This window comes from Trichosurus vulpecula, chromosome 1 (assembly GCF_011100635.1).
Source record: "Trichosurus vulpecula isolate mTriVul1 chromosome 1, mTriVul1.pri, whole genome shotgun sequence".
Taxonomy (NCBI): Eukaryota; Metazoa; Chordata; class Mammalia; order Diprotodontia; family Phalangeridae; genus Trichosurus; species Trichosurus vulpecula.
Window position 1 is genome coordinate 321,638,581 of NC_050573.1, and position 18,726 is coordinate 321,657,306.

The 18,726-nt window shown below is 35.1% G+C and overlaps 1 pseudogene; it reads right to left on the bottom strand.

Moving 5' to 3' along the window:
- Positions 1-8,264: 8,264 nt before the first annotated feature.
- Positions 8,265-14,950, bottom strand: LOC118837755 (annotated as a pseudogene).
- Positions 14,951-18,726: the final 3,776 nt, after the last annotated feature.

The following is an 18,726-nucleotide window of genomic DNA, read 5'->3' on the forward strand; positions in this document are numbered from 1 at the left end:
TTTATTATAAAGTGAAAAATCATATTTGACTTTTAAAAAAAGTTGATGTTTTAGTTGTTTATATTGCTGCATTTCACAAAAAAAGGGAAAAAAAGACCAGGTAGTAAATCTGGCAACATATGGAAAATTGTACACTGCCACTCTACCAATAGATGGGAGATGTGTTTCATCATTCATTCTATGGAATCAAGATTAGACATGGTATATAAATTGGTGTAGTGAGAATAATTTTAGTACCTTAATAAGACAGTAGGAATTATTTAGCTGTAATAGCATGACTAACTCATTTTGATTTAAGCCTCCATTTTGTGAATTAACTTGACAATTCTTTTCTTTAAATTTCATTGAAAAGACAAGTGTTCTTATGATATGATATAAACATGGGTGTTCTTGACCAATGAAACTATATAATTCCTTTGATAAGACAACTTACCAATGGGAAAAAATAGAACTAGACATGAATAATTTATATAGTAAATTATAATTTTAATTTTGTGGTAAACAACTTGGGAATTCCTAAAGCTAGAAGTATAAAAAAAATTACTGTAAGTCCTAGCTATCATGCTTTTCCTTGTTTTCTCTGTGGCATGGCTGCTCCTATGTTTCCCCAGCTTGAGACTCCAGGTATCCTTTGCTTGACTGAGAGAAAAGTTCATTGATTGACAGAGTTGTAGGAAAACCTCCTGGGCAGAAGACACACAGCCTCTCTGCCTGAAAGAGGAAAATTTGTCATGAGATGATTATGAAAGAAGTTACCTGCAATCTTTATAACTCAGGTTGTTGGGTTGTTCTTAGTATTATTTACTATTTTGATTAATAAAGTTTGATTTCTTATATTGAGAAAGTGATAGAAAAAGTTTTAATAATGCAGATTAAGCTTAAAAACATTTAATGTATTCTTTTCTATTTTCAAAGCCTTTTATTAAACATTTACCAGCATACCCCTGCTTCCAACTCTCAAATTTTATGATTATTTTTTCAAGTAAAAGGCTTTGGAGAATTTTAAATGGAAGCAAATTAAAAATAATAAAACTAAGCTCTGAATACAAAATTTCCAAATTAATTGCTTCTTCAAGTAAGTTCCCCAAATCTTTGATATCTCTTTCCTTTCTTTATCCACATTTCCATACTCTTTCAATTTGTGTTCCCCTATTTGAATTGCAGTGGAAAATTCATCCAAGCCTTTATTTCCCTGCTCATTTAATTAGTGGAGCTGTATTCCTTGGAATATCATAAGGTCCCAAACCATTCTAGTATGCTTGACAATCATATCATATACTTTGTTTTGGAAAGTTTTCTACTTCATCCACTAGCATTACATCCGCAGTCGGATGATTTGGGCTCATAATCTGACTCTAATATCACTCCCATAACCTTTGGCCACATGCCAGGCATTACTAAATTCTTGAGAAATATTATTTCATTTAATGATTTTTGCCACCACAAAAAGGCAATTCATAAGGGTCAGCTAAGTTCTGTAATCTGTAGTGGATGTGGTACTGGACACGTAGTCAAGACACCTTGATTCAAAGCTTGCTGAAACCATTGCTATGTAATTCTGGAAAACACATTTAACCTCTCTGTGTTCCATGTTTCTCATCTATAAATTTGGAGGCTGTATTGGATGGCCTGTCACAACCTTTCATCATCTAATCTTATGATCCCATGATACATTCTTTGTTTTCTAAATTTAAAGCCAATTTTCCCAACTACATTAGTTGAATAATAAACCCTTATTCATTTTTCTTTTCTCTGTTAAAGTTTATTAAAGATGAAGTTTTTGTATACATCTGGTTGAAAATCTAGGAAAATCCATTCTATTCAATTAATCTTTCTCTATTTTTTTCTCTTTTTTTCAGAATTAGAGAGTTTTGATAAACTTCTTATAATAGGTTTTAAGGGATGAAAATACAAGACTCAATTCATCAGCCTTTCTATTGTGTGAAATGCAATATTTTACTTCTTTGTTTTCCTATGTAATTTTATCTATTCTGCAAAGACATATCATTCTACTTTGATAAATATTACATTAAATATGTTTTGCTTCTTTATTATATCAGTATCATCCAAACATGAGGAGTAAAATGTCCTCTCATTACTTAAGTCATGATACATAGTTCTCTTAATAAATTATATTTATATATTTTGATTTTATGTTACCTAAATTTTATCCTGCATTTCTACTTTCCAGCGCCTAGTAAGACATCTCATAGAACAAAGATTGGTTTTTTTAAATTTTATGAAGAAAACAATTTCAATGAAATTTTGATGGAAAACATGTTTGGTTTAAAGGTTAACATTTATAATTAATTTCCTTCCTTCCATTCTATCATGGTAGAATGAGAGTGTCCAGTATTGTTTGGAGAATGGGGAGCAACTAACATGGATCTGTCAGTGCTCACTGGAGCACACATTTTATACACTGAAACCTGTAGTTCCTGTTACATACATCAAAACGTCTTCTTATTTAGCACCCTCAAAATTTGGCACCTCACCAAATAACTTTATTTTTTAAATTAATTAATTAATTTTTAGTTTTAAATTGCAATATTCAGCTAAAATAATAGTACTGTTGCTACCACAGCTGGCTTCAATAAAGATGCTCTTCTAAACTGGCTTAAAGAATGTAATTCTGGGGATGACTTAAATTAAGCTGTTGAAGAGTTCACTCTCTCCTGTTTCCTTTGTAGGTTCTTATATCTTAAGAATCAGTGATACAGACAGTGACAATATCATGATCAGGTAGACTGGGTATTTCTTCCACATTGATTTTAGACATTTTTGGAAATTTCAACTTTTCATTTGGCATTAAGAGGGAACAAGAACATTCAGCAAAGAAAAACAGGAAACAGAAAAGTTTGGCCAGTGGTTTCAGTGTTGTGAAGATGCTTCCCTGATTTTAGGTAGTTATAGGAATTTCTTTATCATTCTGTTTGTCCTGATGTTTCCTGAAGGGCTTGCGGATCTCTCCTCAGGCAAGGATATACTATATCTTTTTTTTAAAAAAATATATTTATTTTCAGTTTTCAACATTCACTTTTACAAGATTTTTAGTTCTAAATTTTTCCTTCTCCCTCCCCTGTCTCCTCCCCAAAACAGCATGCGATCTGATCTAGGCTATCCATGTGCAATCATATTAGACATATTGCCACATTAATCATGTTGTGAAAGAAGAATAAGAACAAAAGGGAAAAATGACAAGAAAAAAAGAGAAAATAGTATGCTTCTATCTGCATTCAGATTCCATAGTTCATTCTCTGGCTGTGGATAGCATTTTCCATTGTGAGTCTGTTAGAACTGTCTTAGATCACTGCATTGCTAAGAAAAACTAAGTCTATCAAAGTTGTTGATCACACAATTAGTTGCTGTTAATGTGTTAGTGTATCTGTTAGTGTGTCCAATGTTCTCCTGGTTCTGCTCACTTTACTAAGCATCTATTCATATCATTCTTTCCAGGTTCTTTTCTGAAATCTGCCTCCTCATTATTTCTTGTAAAACAATAGCATTTCACTACATTCATATGCTACAACTTGTTTAGTAATTCCCCAAATGATGTACATTCCCTCAATTTCCAATTCTTTGTCACCACAAAAAGACCTGCTACAAATATATATATTTTGCAGCAAAAGGCCATTTTACCCTTTTCCTGGGGGAGGGGATACCTTTGGGATATAGAACTAGTAGTGGTATTGCTGGATCAAAGAGAATGCACAGTTTTATAGACTTTTAAGCATAGTTCCAAATTGCTCTCCAGAATGGTTGGATCAGTTCTCAACTCCACCAACAGTGCATTAGTATACCATACCCCTCCAACATCCAACATTTTCAGTTTTTGATCATATTAGCCACGTGCTAGGTGTGAGGTAGTGCCTCAGAGTTCTTTTGAAATGCATTTCTCTGAACAATAGTGATTTAGAGCATTTTTTCATATGATGTAGATAGCTTTGATTTCCTTGTTTGAAAACTGCCTATTCATACACTTTGATCATTTAGCAATTGGGGAATGGCTTGATTTTTTATAAGTTTGATTCAGTTCTCTACATATTTGAGAATTGAGGCCTTTAACAGAGATATTCACTGCAAATTTCCCTACCAAGTATTCATTTTCCTATAATTTTGTTTACTTTCATTTTTTGTGCAAAAACTTTTAAATTTTTATAATTAAAATTATGTATTTTAAATTTTGTAATGGTTTCTATATCTTATTTGGTCCTAAGTTTTTCCCTTATCTATAAATCTGACAGATAACTTATTCCATGCTCTCTTAATTTGCTTATGAAATCACCATACCTGTGTAAATCATGTACCCATTTTGACTGCCTTTTGGTATACAGCATGAGATGTTGGTCTATATCTAGTTTTTGGAAAACTGTTTTCCAGTTTTCCCAGCAGTTGTTTTTTTGTCAAATTATGAGTTTTTGTTCTTGGATCTTTGTGTTTATCATATATTAAATTACCATTGGGATTTACTATAATTTAATTTATACATAATCTATGCCACTGATGTTCTTGGATCTTTGTGTTTATCATATATTAAATTACCATTGGGATTTACTATAATTTAATTTATACATAATCTATGCCACTGATCCACCACCCTATTTCTTAACCAGCACCAGATTGTTTTGACAATTACTACTCTATAATACAGTTTGAGATATGATATGTCTAGACCACCTTCTTTCACACATTTTTCCATTGATTGCCTTAATATCCTTGACTTACGCTCTTCCAGAGGAATTTTGTTATTTTTTCCTAGCTCCATAAATTTTTTTGATAACTTTATTGGTATGGCACTGAATAAAGAGATTAATATGTATAGAATTGTCATTTTATTATATAGTCTTGGGCTATGCATGAGCAATTAATATTTTTTTAATTGTTTAGATCTCACTCAATTTGGGTGAAAAGTATTTTATAGCTGTGTTCATACAATTCCTGGGTTCATTTTGGCAGATAGACTCTCAAATATTTTATGTTGTCTACATATATTTTAAATGGAATTTGTCTTTCTACCTCTTGCTGTGGGACTTTGTTGGTAATACATAGAAATGCTGCTGATTTAAATTGGTTTATTTTGTATCTTTGAAACTTTGCTGAAGTTGTTAATAATTTAAAATCATTTTAGTTGATTCTCCAGGATTTTCTAAGTATAACATTATATCATCTTCAAAGAGTGAAAGTTTTTTGTTTCTTCCTTGTCTATTCTAACTCCTTTAAATTCTTTTTCTTCTTGTATTGCTTTAGCTAACATGTCTAGTACAGTATTAAATAATAGGGGTCATAATGGGCCTCCTTCCTTCACCTGTGATTGTATAGAGAAGGTTTCTAGCTTATCTGCATAACAGAAAATGCTTACTGATATTTTTAGACAAATATCACTTATTTTATGGTAAGTTCCACTTATTCCTATGCTCTCTAGTGCTTTAAATAAGAATGGGTGCTGTATTTTTTGAAGGTCTTTTCTGAATCTATTGAGCTAATCATGTGATTTCTGTTGATTTTGTTACTGATATGGTCAATTATGGTAATAGTTTTCCTAATAATGAACCAGTCCTGAAATCCTGGTATACATTCCACTTAGTCATAGCATATTATCCTAGTGACAAATTGTTGTAATCTCTTTGCTATTATTTCATTTAAAATTTTTGCATTAATATTTAATAGGGAAATTTCTCTGTTTTGGCTCTTCCTGGTTTAAGCATCATCACCATAGTTGTGTCACAAAAGGAATTTGGTAAGACTCCTTCTTTACCTGTTTTTTTCCCAAACAGTTTATATAATATTGGCATTAATTGTTCTTTAAATGTTTAATAAAATTCAGTTATGAATCTATCTGGTCATGGGGATATTTTTTTAGGAAGTTCATTGATAGCTTGTTCAATTTATTTTTCTAAGATTGGGTTCTTTATTTTATTTCTTCTGTTAATTTCGGTAATTTTTAATTGTTCTGGATACCCACCCATTTCATTTAGATTGCCAAATGTATTGAAATGTAATTGGGTATAATAGCTCTTAACAACTGTCCTAATTTCCTAGTCATTACAGGTGAATTCATCCCATTCATTTTTTTGTGGTAGTGAGCATGGTTTCTTCTTTCTTTTTTGAATCAAATTAATCAGTGGTTTATCTATTCTATTGTGTTTTGTTTTTCTCTCACAAAACCAACTTCTAGTTTTATTTATTAGTTCAATGGTTTTCTAACTTTCAATTTTATTAATCACTCCTTTGAATTTCAATATTTCCAATTTCATATTTAATCAGGGATTTCTTATTTGTTCCTTTCCTTGTTATTATTTTTAGTTGTATGCCTAATTCATTGATCTGCTTTTTCTCTATTTTATTGATGTAAGCAATTAGAGTTATAAATTTTCCCCTGAGTATTTCTTTGGATGCATTCTATAAATTTTTGTATGTTGTCTCATTGTTGTCATTTTATTTAATGAAATTAACTATTGTTTCTATAATTTTTCCTTCACCCACCTATTTTTTAGGATTTGATCATTTAATTTCCAATCAATTTTTTATCTCCCTTTCCAATGTATATTATCAAATGTAATTTTTATTGCATTATGATTTGAAAAGGATGCATTGACTATTTCTGCTTTTCTGCATTTGATTGTGAGATTTTATGTCCTAATATATAATCATTTTTTGAGGTACCATGTACTGCTGAGAAAAAGGTATATCCCTTTTCATTCCTAGATATATCCTATCTAACTTTTCCAAAATTTTATTTACTTCCTTAACTTCTTGTCTATTTTTTGTTAGATTTATCTAGTGCTGAGAAGGGGAAATTCCTTTCGTAATTCATTCAACTTTTCCTTCACAAATTTCGATCCTATACCATTTCATGCCTTATGTGTTCTTATGACTTCATTGTCTGTGGTACCTTTCAGCAAGATATAGTTTCCTTCTTTATCTCTCTTAATTAGATCTGTTTTTGCTTATGCCTTGTCTGAGATCATGATTGCTAGCACTGCTTTCTTTGCTTTAGCTAAAGCATAATAAATTCTGCTCCAGACCCTTACCTAAACCTTGTGTGTATTACTCTGCTTCAGATAGGGGTTTCTTGTAAATAGCATATGGTAGCATTCTGGTTTTTAATCAATTCTGCTATCCATTTCCATTTTATGGGTGAGTTCATCCAATTTACATATATAGTTGTAATAACTAACTGTATTTCCTTCTGTGCTATTTCCCTTGTTTTTTCCCCTGTCTCCTAACCCCCCACCCTTTACCTCCTCACAAATGTTTAACTTCAGATCAAAGACTTCCCTAATATATCCTCCCTTTTATCAGTACCCCTTCCCCTTCTATCATCCCCATCCCTTTTTACTTCCTTATAGGGTAAGGTAGATTTCTTTTTTCCAACTGAGTGTGTATATGTTATTCCAGCTTCGAGCCAATTTTTATGAGAGTAAGTTTTAAGCTTTGCCTGACCCCACTCCCCACCTTCCCTTTCATTCTAATAGTTTTTTAATGCCTCTTTTATGTGGGATAATTTACCCTATTCTATAACCCCCCCCCTTGCAGTGCAATATTTTCTCACCCCATTATTTTTTGGGGGGTGTATAATTTTATCAGTCACCTTATACCCATACCCTCTAGCTACATATATTCCTCCTAATTGCTCTTATAATAATAAAGTTGTTAATGGTTACAAATATTTTCTTGCCATACAGAAAAATAAACAGTTTAACCTTATCGAACTTATTATGTTTTCTCTTTCTTGTTTCTTTTTAAAATTTTTATGCTTGCCTTGAGTCTTTTATTTGGAGGTCAAAATTTTTATTCACCTCTGGTCTTTTAATTAGAAATTCTTGAAAGTCCTCTATTTGATTAAGTATCCATTTTTTCCCCCTGAAAGATTATTTTCAATTTTTCCAGGTAGGTGATTCTTGGTTGGAATCCTAACTCCTTTGCCTGCTGGTATATCATATTCTAAGTCCTCCAGTTGTTTAATGTGGAAATTGCCAAATCCTATGCAGTTCTGTCTACAGTTCCATGATATTTGAATTGTTATTTTTTTGACTACTTGCAAAAATATCTCCTGGATCTATGAGATCTGGAATTTGGATATGATGTTTCAGGGAATTTGCATTTTGGGATCTCTTTCAGTTTGTGATAGGTGGATTCTTGAAATTTCTATTTTGCCTCTGGTTCTAATATATCAGGGCAGTTTTCTTTGAAATTTCTTGAAATATGTTGCCCAAACTTTTTTTTTTATCATGGCTGTCAGGGAGTCCAATAATTCTTGAATTATCTTCCCTGGATCTATTTAGAAGAGTATCTTTATTGAAGGCAGCTGTGGTAGAAACATTACTATTATTTTAGTTGAATATTGCAATTGTCTCACAGGTGTTAACAACTTCAATCAGGCCAGAGTAGTCTCCTGTTGCTAAACAACCATATGGCAGCATTCAGAGATCCAATCTGGCATTTTTCCAAAATAAATCCATTAACCACAACATCTGGAGTGTCAACATATCTTGTCATGCATACATCATACCTGTTTTTGAAAATGATACCCACTGGATCTCCTCCAAATATCTCATTGTTGTATACTATCCTCCCAGGCTTTATCTTAGAATCCATATACTTGCACTTCCTAACAGAAAGCTGTGAAAATGTGACACAAGGATTCAGAGGTGAATGAAGATCAGAACTGGCTTCTCAGTAAGCAGTTTGTTTTAAGCATGTGTGCATTGTCTCTCTTTTGCTTTGTTCAAATTCACTTCACTTAATCGTATTAAACTTTTTAAGGTCTTCAGCTTACTAAGAGTTTCAATATGTTTAGAAAGCATTTTCATATACCCCACACTTGCCAGACAGCAAGCTTTGATGCTCAGACTACGTTGAAACAGTAGGAATGTGCACCTCTGACCTAAATGCTAAAATAAAAAGTGCCCTATCTTCCCATTAGAAAGGGCTCTAACAGGGATCTTGGCACAATCAAGGAAAAGTTCATTTTTTAAAACTTGTAGATGTTACAGAGAAAATTTTTTGTCATTCATTTATTTCAAGCAGCCCACTGCATACTCTCTTGCACAGTGATCTGGATAATTAAATCTAATAATTCCAATGTTTCTCTATGAGGCAGTTCAGGCCATATCTGAAGAAGAGCCTGTAGCTGAGCAACATCTTCAAATTTATTCCATTTGACTGACAATAGCAATTTTGGCAATGCCTCTAATTTTTTTTTTCTACAGTCTTGCTGCAAAATCCAAATAAGATCTATTTCAATCTAACACAGTTGGGATAAAGGATCCTTCTTCATAATTTCTTTTAGCGCAACTGGATTTTTTTTCCTACCTCACCTTGATACATTACCACAGTCACTACTTACAATCTCAGCTGCATTTTCAATAATCTTATAAAAGGTACGGTGATAATAAGGCTGATTTTTAAAACAAAAATTCTCAGGGAATTTAATATGTAAAGCTGTCACATATTTTAATATATAGATTTGATTTAACAGTTCCCATTGGACTCAACATTTCCTCAGGTTTATAAAGAAATGATGACCATATGTGCAATATGATGCCTCAAGTTTTCAGATTTCTTTTAAAAAGTCAAATACCATGGTATTTACCCATGCTACAGATAGTATACTTTTCCATCTTTCCTGATAGTCTGATATTTGGAGGGATTAATAATTTTAGTTGACTTTTTTTTGTTTTCACTTTATTCACAGCATAAACTTCAAAGTGTAACTGAACCATTTTTGGTAAGTCACAGGTAATTAATATCAAATTCCAATGATTCACTCCAAACATGGCCACTTCTTTCATATATCTCTGAATTTATAACTGGTTTAGAAAGAAACTCTGTTGCATGAAAAATTCCAGTCCTGAATGAACTTTGACCATTTCTTCTGTGTTCAATGTATTCCCTTTAACCAATATAACTTGGAAAGGTTGGGTATTCTCCCAAACATTAGAAATTATTCTTTTTTTATGTCAGTGTGGTTTCAGTGGAAGAGGAAATTGGGATGAATTTTGATTTATGATGGTTTTCTGGCAATCATTTCTTGCTCACACATTCTCTTTATATTGCAACATTCAAGAAGACTAAGTTTAGGAAGATTCCTATTCTTAACACAGTTCTGGATATACTGGAACTGAATTGATGGTTGATCACCAAACATATAGTCTCCCACTGCTTTGTACATATAGTCATAGACATCAACTTCATCTTCCTTCCCATGGGTAGTCAACACTTTTTGGATTGCCAACTCATTTAGTTTGATGGAAGTCATATTAAGGGACTTTTGGAAACAAAATATGTCCTGGCAGCTTTCAAAATGCACAACTACCAGAGAATTTCCATCGCGAAGTTCATCTTCCAAGTATTCAGGAATGGAAGTTTCTTGTTATGGTGGGAAAGTGTGCTTTAACCAACTCATCCAAGATGACAACCCTGGATATAGATGCCAGTGGGTATTAGTAAATCCTTGGGGGTGAGGTGTGGTAGAGCCAAGATAGTGGGAAAAAGATATCAAATTGATTGAGCTCTCCCTAAAACCTCTCTAAATAGCTTTATATAATTCCATAAAACAAATCCTGGGGCAGCAAAAACTACAAAAAGGGGTAAAATAATTTTCCAGTCAAAGGACCATCACACCTGGATGAGAGTGGAATACAATTCAGAGCAGGTTGTGCCACCACAGACTGAACCCCAGCAAAGATGAGCACAAGCAAACCAGGAGCAGGCCTTGGGAACCACTAAATAAGTAAAGGCAGCAACTGCTTCTGGGGCTCTCAGTTCACAGATGGTAAGGGGCCTGAACAACTAGTCAGAATGAGATTATAGGGGTCTCTTTTCCAGCACTGAGGCAGGACTCTGTTGCTTTTTCCATACTTGGATCTGGTTCACAGTCCTGGGAGGCAGTACCTAGAATGAGGAGGAGCACTAGCACACCAGAGCTTGAGATCTCAGTGGAGTGGCAACACTCATCACAGTTACAGGATAAAAAAGAGTGACAGGTCACTCACAGACCAGAGAATAGTCCAGGAGAATAGTAAACACACCTCTCCTTAAATCATACCACCTTGGAAGAACTGAAAGCTTACAGGTCCTTAAAGTATCTGGGAAAACAGTTGCACAAAACACCTGAAGCTTGGGGCAGTGCACCCTCCACCCCAGAAGGAGAACCCTACTTTAACAAAGAGTTAAAAGTCAGGAAATAGGCTGTAAAACTGAATAAGCTACACACCCACACACACAAAAAATCTGACTATAGAAAATTGCTATAGTGACAAGGAAGATCAAAACAAACACTCAGAAAAAGATAGCAAAGTCAAAGCTCCTACATCCAAAGACCTTAAGAAAAATATGAATTAGTCTCAGGCCATAGAAGAGCTCAAAAAGGATTTTGGAAATCAAGTAAGAGAGGGAGAGGAAAAATTGGAAAGAGAAATGAGAGTGATGCAAGAAAATCATGAAAAAATGAGTCAACAACTTAGTAAAGGAGACATACACACACAGATACTGAAGAAAATAAAAAGTAGAAATGGCCAAATGAAAAAGGAGGTACAACAACTCAGTGAAGAAAATAATTCTTACAAATTAGAGTGAAGCGAATGGAAGCTAATGACTTTATGAGAAAGCAAGAAATAATAACAAAAAAAAACAAAAAAATGAAAAAAATAGAAGAAAACATGAAATATCTTATTGGAAAAACATTTGACATAGAAAATAGATCCAAGAGAGATAATTTTAATATTATTTGACTAACTGAAATCCATGGTCAATAAAAGAGCCTAGATGTAATCTTTCAAGAACTTATCAAGGAAAACTGCTCTGGTATTCTAGAACCAGAGCTTAAAATAGAAATGAAATGAAAACTCCCAGGAATGTTATATCCAAATTCGAGAGCTCCCAAGTCAAGGAGAGAACATTACAAGCAGCCAGAAAGAAACAATTCAAGTATCAAGGAGTCACATTCAAGATAACATATTATTTAGCAGTTTCTAAATTAAAGGATTGGAAGGTTGGGAATGTGATATTCTCGAGGGTCAAGAAGCAAGAGTTACAACCAAGAATCACCTACCCAGCAAAACTGAATATAATCTATCAAGCGAAAAAATGAATATTAAATGAAATAGAGGACTTTCAGACACTCTTGATAAAAAGACCAGAAAAGAAAATTTGACTTTCAAGTTCAGGACTCAAAAGAAGCAAAAAAAGGTAAACCAGAAAGGGAAATCATAAGGAACTTAATAAGGTTAAACTGTTTACATTCCTATATGGGTTAATGATAACTTGCAACTCATAAGAACTTTCTCATTATTAGAGCAGTTAGAAGGAGTACATATAGACAGAGGCCACAGGTCTGAGTTGAATATGAAGGGATGATACATAAAAATAAAATTAAGGAATGAAGGAAAGATGTACTAAGAGAAAGTGAGAGAGAGAATGTGATACTTTTTCTCACATAAAGGAGGCAAGAAAAAGCTTTTACCATGGAGGAGAAGAGGGGGGAGCTGAGAGGGACTGAGTGAACATTAGCCTCATTAGAACTGACTCAGAAAGTGAATAACATACGCACTTCAGTTGGATATAGAAATCTATATTACAGGACTATCTTCTTACTGGACTATCTTATCTACAGTAAATTTGTAGGGGAAGGAATGAAAATGGAGTGGGGTGATAGAAGGGAGGGCAGATTGGAAGAAGGGTTTTCAGAAGCAAGACACTTTTGAGGAGGGACAGAATGAATGGAGAGAGACTATGGATTAATCAGGGTGGGGATAGGATTGAAGGAAATATAAAAAAATGAAGCAAGTTCCTCAGAAAAAGGCCTCATTTCATGGAAAAATATCAGTTGCTCTTGGTTAGGCCAAGCTGATTTAATAAAAATGACAATTTTAACTAAATTAATCTATCTATTCAGTGCCATACCAATCGAAATTATTTTACAGAGCTGGATAAAATAGTAACAAAATTCATCTGGAAGAACAAAAGGTCTAGAGTATCTATGGTATTAATGAAAAGAATTCCTAGGGAAGGTGGCCTAGCCATACCAGATATTAAACTGTAGTATAAAGCAGCAGTCATCAAAAGTACCTGGTACTGGCTAAGAAACAGAATCGTGGATCAGTGGAATCATGGATCAGATGGAGAAGTCAACGACGGTAGCAATCTACTCTTTGATAAACTCAAAGAATCCAGCTTCTGGGCTAAGATTTCACTATTTCATAAAAACTGCTGGGAAAATTGGAAAATGGTAGGGCAGAAACTGGGTGTAGACCAATATCTTACACTGTATACCAAAATAAAGTCAAAATGAGTTCATGCTTTAGGAATAAAGGATGATACAGTAAGCAATTTGGGAGAGCAAGGAATAGTTTACCTGTCAGATTTATGGAAAAGAAAAAAATTCATGACCCAACAAGAGATAGAGAGCATTACAAAATGCAAAATGGATAATTTTGATTATGTTAAATTGAAATATTTTTATATAAACAAAGCCAATGCAACAAAGATTAGGAGGCAAGCAGAAAGTTGGGAGTAAATCTTTACAACCAGCATGTCTGATAAAGCCCTCATCTCTAAAGTATTCAAGGAATTGAACCAAATTTATAGGAATACAAGTCATTCCTCAATTGAGAAATGGTCAAAGGATATGAACAGGCAGTTTTCAGAGGAAGAAATTAAAGATGTCTATAGGCATATGGAAAAATGCTTTAAATCACTACTGATTACAGAAATGCAAATCAAAGCAACTCTTAGGTACCACATCTCTCCTGTCAGATTGGCTAAAATGACAAAACAGGAAAATGATAAATGCTGGAGAGGATGGGGGAAAATTGGGACACTGTTACATTGCTGGTAGAGTTGTGAACTGATCCAGCCATTCTGGAGAGCAATTTGGAACTATGCCCAAAGGGTTATAAAAATGTTCATACCCTTTGACCCAGCAATACTACTTCTAGGGTTGTATCCCGAAGAGAGAACACAAGTGGGAAAAGGACCCATATGTACAAAAATATTTATAGTGGCTCTTTTCGTAGTAGCTAAGAATTGGAAATCAAGGGGATGCCCATCAGTTTGGCAATGGCTGAACAAGTTGTGGTATGTGAAGGTAATGTAATACTATTATGCTATAAGAAATGGGGATGATACGGACTTCATCACAACCTAGAAAAACCTACACGATATGATGCTGAGTGAGTGAGCAGAACCAGAAGAACATTATAGACAACCACAGATAAATGGATTCTGTGAAGACTAACCCTGATAGACTTTGCTCTTCTCAGCAACACAAGGTGCAAAGACAACTCCAAGGGACTCACAATGGAGAATGCTATCTACATCCAGAGAAAGAACTATGGAGTCTGAATGCAGATTGCGCACATTTTATGATTGCCTTTTTTCCCCTTTTTTTTTCTCTTTTGGTTTTTTTTGGGTTTTTCTTTTTGGTTCTGTTTCCTCTTTCTCATGATTCATTCCATTGGTTATAATTCTTCTTCACAACTTGACTAGTGTGTAAATAAGTTCAATGCAAAGTTATATGTAGAAGATATATCAGATTTCATGCCATCTTGGGGAGAGAGTGGGTGAGGGGTGGGAAGAAATCTGGAACTCAAAATTATGTAGAACCAAGTATTGTAAACTAAAAATAAAAACATCTGAAAAAAGAGGCAACACTAGAGGTGAGCCTTGGAGAAGCTAGAGATTCTTAGAGGTGCAAGTAAATAGGGACTGGATTCTAGACATAGGGTGTCTCTGGGCCTTTGCAAATGGAATGTCACCTTCAAAAAATAGCAAGTTGGTCAGTTTGTCTGGAATTCCAAGCAATTGAAGGGAGATGATAGGAAATAAGTCTGCAAAAGGAGACTGGAGCCAGAACCCAAAAGTTGGATCTTCTGAGTTGCATCTAACTAGACAACATTGTCAGCTGTGCTCCATGGCCAAGGAGGTGCTCAGGACGGCCTCCCGTCATCTTGACCTTCCTTCTTGACCATAATCATGACCACCTCCAGCATTTCCCCTCCCCCATTTCTGCATTCCTTATACTAGTTCCCAGGAAGTGTCTCCTCTTCCAGGAGTCACTCTCTCTTCTGAGGGACCAGGTGAGAACCACAGGCACAGCTCCATGTATATTGAAAGGGTACATAGATGGCTTTAGGTAGGAAGACACTATACCGTGCTCCTGTCCGTGACTCTAGTAAGAGTTTTCTTCTCTCTCTCTCTCTCTCTCTCTCTCTCTCTCTCTCTTTCTTTCTTTCTTTCTTTCTCTCTTAATCATGACCTCCTTTGGCAGTCTGCTGAAGCTATGGACTCTTTCTCAGAATAATATTTTTAAAGGCATGAAATAAAATGCACAGGATTACAATGGAAATCCATTATGTTGAAATGCAATTATAAAAATAAAGTAAAATAAAACAAGTTTACAGACTTCAAGTTAAGAAGCTCTCTGTGCAATCTAGCATTAGCTAGCCCTGCCAGGCAATCACTAACTATGGAATTTGGGGGTTAACCTCTTTCTCAGAATTTCTGGATTAAGGTATATAACAACCAGGAGTAAAAGGGTGAGAGTTCTCTTGAATTCTGCCCTGGTCAGACATCATCTGGAGTGCTCTGTTCATTTCTAGGCTCTAGATTATAAGAAAGACATTGAAAAGCCAAGTGATACCTAAAAGATTTCAGCTGTCATAGGAAAGGGCCTCAAGTACATGATATGTTGAACCTAGACAAGAAAAGACTTAAGGTGGTATGTTAGATGTGGGCCATCACTTGGAAGAGAAATTAGATTTGTACTACTTGGCCCCAAAGAGGAGAAATAGGAGCCGGGAGGTGGAAGCTAAAGATAGGCAAATTTTGGCTTGAGGGGAAGAAAAACTTCCTAGCTACTGGAGCTGTCCAAAAGTGTAACAGACTGACTCAAGAGATCATGATAGCTAGGTGGTACAGAGCATAAGAGTACTGGAGCTGGGGGCAGCTGGGTGGTGCAGTGAATAGAGCACCAGCCCTGGGGTTGGGAGGACCTGAATTCAAATCTGGCCTCAGACACTTGACACACTTACTAGCTGTGTGACCTTGGGCAAGCCACTTAACCCCAATTGCCCTGCCTTCCCCCCCTCAAAAAAAAAAGAAGAAAAAAAAAGAGTGCTGGAGTTAGTCTCAATAAAACCTGGGTTCAAATCCTCCCTCACATACCTACTAGCAATGTGACCCTGCGCAAGTCATTTAACCAGTCTCAGTTTCCCCATGTTTGAAATAAGGGTAATAATTATATCTATTCCCCTAGTTGTTGTAAGGATCAAATGATATAACATGTAAAAAGTCCTTAGCAAACTTCAAAGTACTGTGTAAAATCTAATTATTATTGTTACTATATTGATAGTAATTATGAGTATAATGATGATAAAAAAAGAAAAAGGCCTCATTTCCCAAAAATATAGAGAACTGAACCAAATTAAAAAAAATTCTCCAATTAATACACGATCAAAAGATATGAGCAGTTTTTAGATGAAGCAATCCAAGGTAGCTATGGCCATAAGAAACAAATGTTCTAACTCACTATTGATTGGAAAATTCAAATTAAAATACTTCTGAGGTACTACCTTATACCTTATATTGACTAATAAGACAGAAAAGGAAAATGACAAATGTTGGAAGGGATATGGGAAAAATGAAACATTAATGCACTGTTGGTGGAGTTCTGAACTGATTCATCCATCCTGTGGAACCATGTGGACCTATGCACAAAGGGCTATTAATCCATGCATACCTTTTGACCTAACAATACTACTACTAGGTCTATATTCCAAAAGAGATAAAAAACATAAAGGAAAAGCGTGGAGTGCTTTATCTCCAGCACTCGCACTACTGTCCCCACCACTGCTAGCCCGTCCTCTCACTCACCAAGTCGCAGCATGATGAGTCTTTGGGGCGCCACCGGCCTCCACGACCCTCGTGGAGGAAGAACCAGACAGAACACCTGAGGTAATCAGGGAGCTCTTTATTCCGTTGCAACTACATCCCGGAACGCCGCACTTCCCCGAAGCGAGTGCTCTTATAGCTTTACCCCTCCCTATGCGAGCTCTATCGTCCAATCACAGGCTGAGTCCTACTTTATATCCTAATATGGCAATTACAGCAAGCTAGCTCTAAGTGTTCCCGCCCCCAACATCTCCCGTTCCCGCCCCCAACATCTCCCGTTCCCGCCCCCAACAGAAAAGGACTTATATGTGCAAAAATATTTATAGCAGCTGATTTCTGGTGGCAAAGAATTGGAAACTGAGAGAATGTCCAACAATTGGGGAATGGCTGAACAAATTGTGGTATGTAATAATGATGAAACATTATTTTGCTATAAAAATGATGAGCAGGATGCTCTCAGAAAAACCTGGAAAGGTTTACATGAGCTGATGCAACGTGAAATGTATTATGTACAAGAAATAATAATATTTTAAGAAGATCAGCTATTAACAGCTATTCCCAGCAATACAACAATCCAAGACAACTCTGAAGAACTTAAGATGAAAAATGCTATCCATCCCCAGAGAAAGTACTGATGGCATATGAATAGAGATTGAAGTATACTTTCTTTTAATTTATTTTTCTTGAGTTTTTTTTGTGGGGGGTTGTTTTGTTTTGGGTTTTTTTTTGGTTTATGTTTTCTTTCACAACATAATTAATCTGGAAATATTTTACAAGACTGCATGTGTATAACCTATGAATTGCTTGCCTTCACAATGTGGGGTGGTAGAGAGAGAGGGAGAGAATTTGGAACATTAAGTTTTACAAATAAATGTTAAAGGTTGTTTTTACATGTAACTAGGGAAAAATAAAATACTAAATAAATTAAAACAAAGAAATCCACTATAATGGAGTCATCTGATGTTGCAAATCCACAGCCCACACAACAATGATATCTACCATAGCAGGAAGCACATTCATAACCAAGGAGCTTGAAGGAAGATAGCCTCAATTTTAGGTTTTTAGGATCAAGGGCAAACTTCATTTTAAACATTTGAAAAAAATGTGCTTTTACTGATGGCTTCCTCAGATTTTGAAGATGGTCTGACACAGTCAGCAGCAACAGCCTCTGTGGCCCTTGAGCTCCCCCACATACATCCTAACTCCCACCAGAGCTACCACCCCTCATATCTCCCTCACCACTGCAGCCACTTGGCAATAGCCATTTCTAGCCCCCCTACCACCTCATCCTCAGATACCGACAAAGACTTTTTTTTAAAAAAAAAGAAAAAAAAGAAAGCAAAAGTGGTAGAATAGGAAGAGTCTTCAAAAGTGATTAATATATTAAAAGAAAATTGGAAAATATATGTAGTATCCCACAAGCATAGACCTCCAACAAAGGAGTAGCAAAAGGTATTTTCTCATTGTCTTCTTTGGGATCGTGATTGTTTTTTGAAATTCTACAAATTCAGGTTGATTATTTTGTGTTGCTTTTTATTTCTATTTCCATTTGTAACAACAATGTGGTGAGCAGCTACTGTGGCTGTGTAAGGCCAACAACAACAGCACATAGGAAGGGCTGCCAACACAGGTTCTTTGATCTGCTTTTCTAAGGAAAGTAACTTTAAGGGGTTAACAATCTCAGTTTAAATAAACATACATATATCATTCACTTACTTGGGGGGGGAAGATCAGCCCCCTGAACTTCAGGGCAAATACAAGCAGATTACAAACATCAACAGACAGACCTTGTCTGATTTAAATCACAATTCATGGTTACTAAAGAAGCACCAA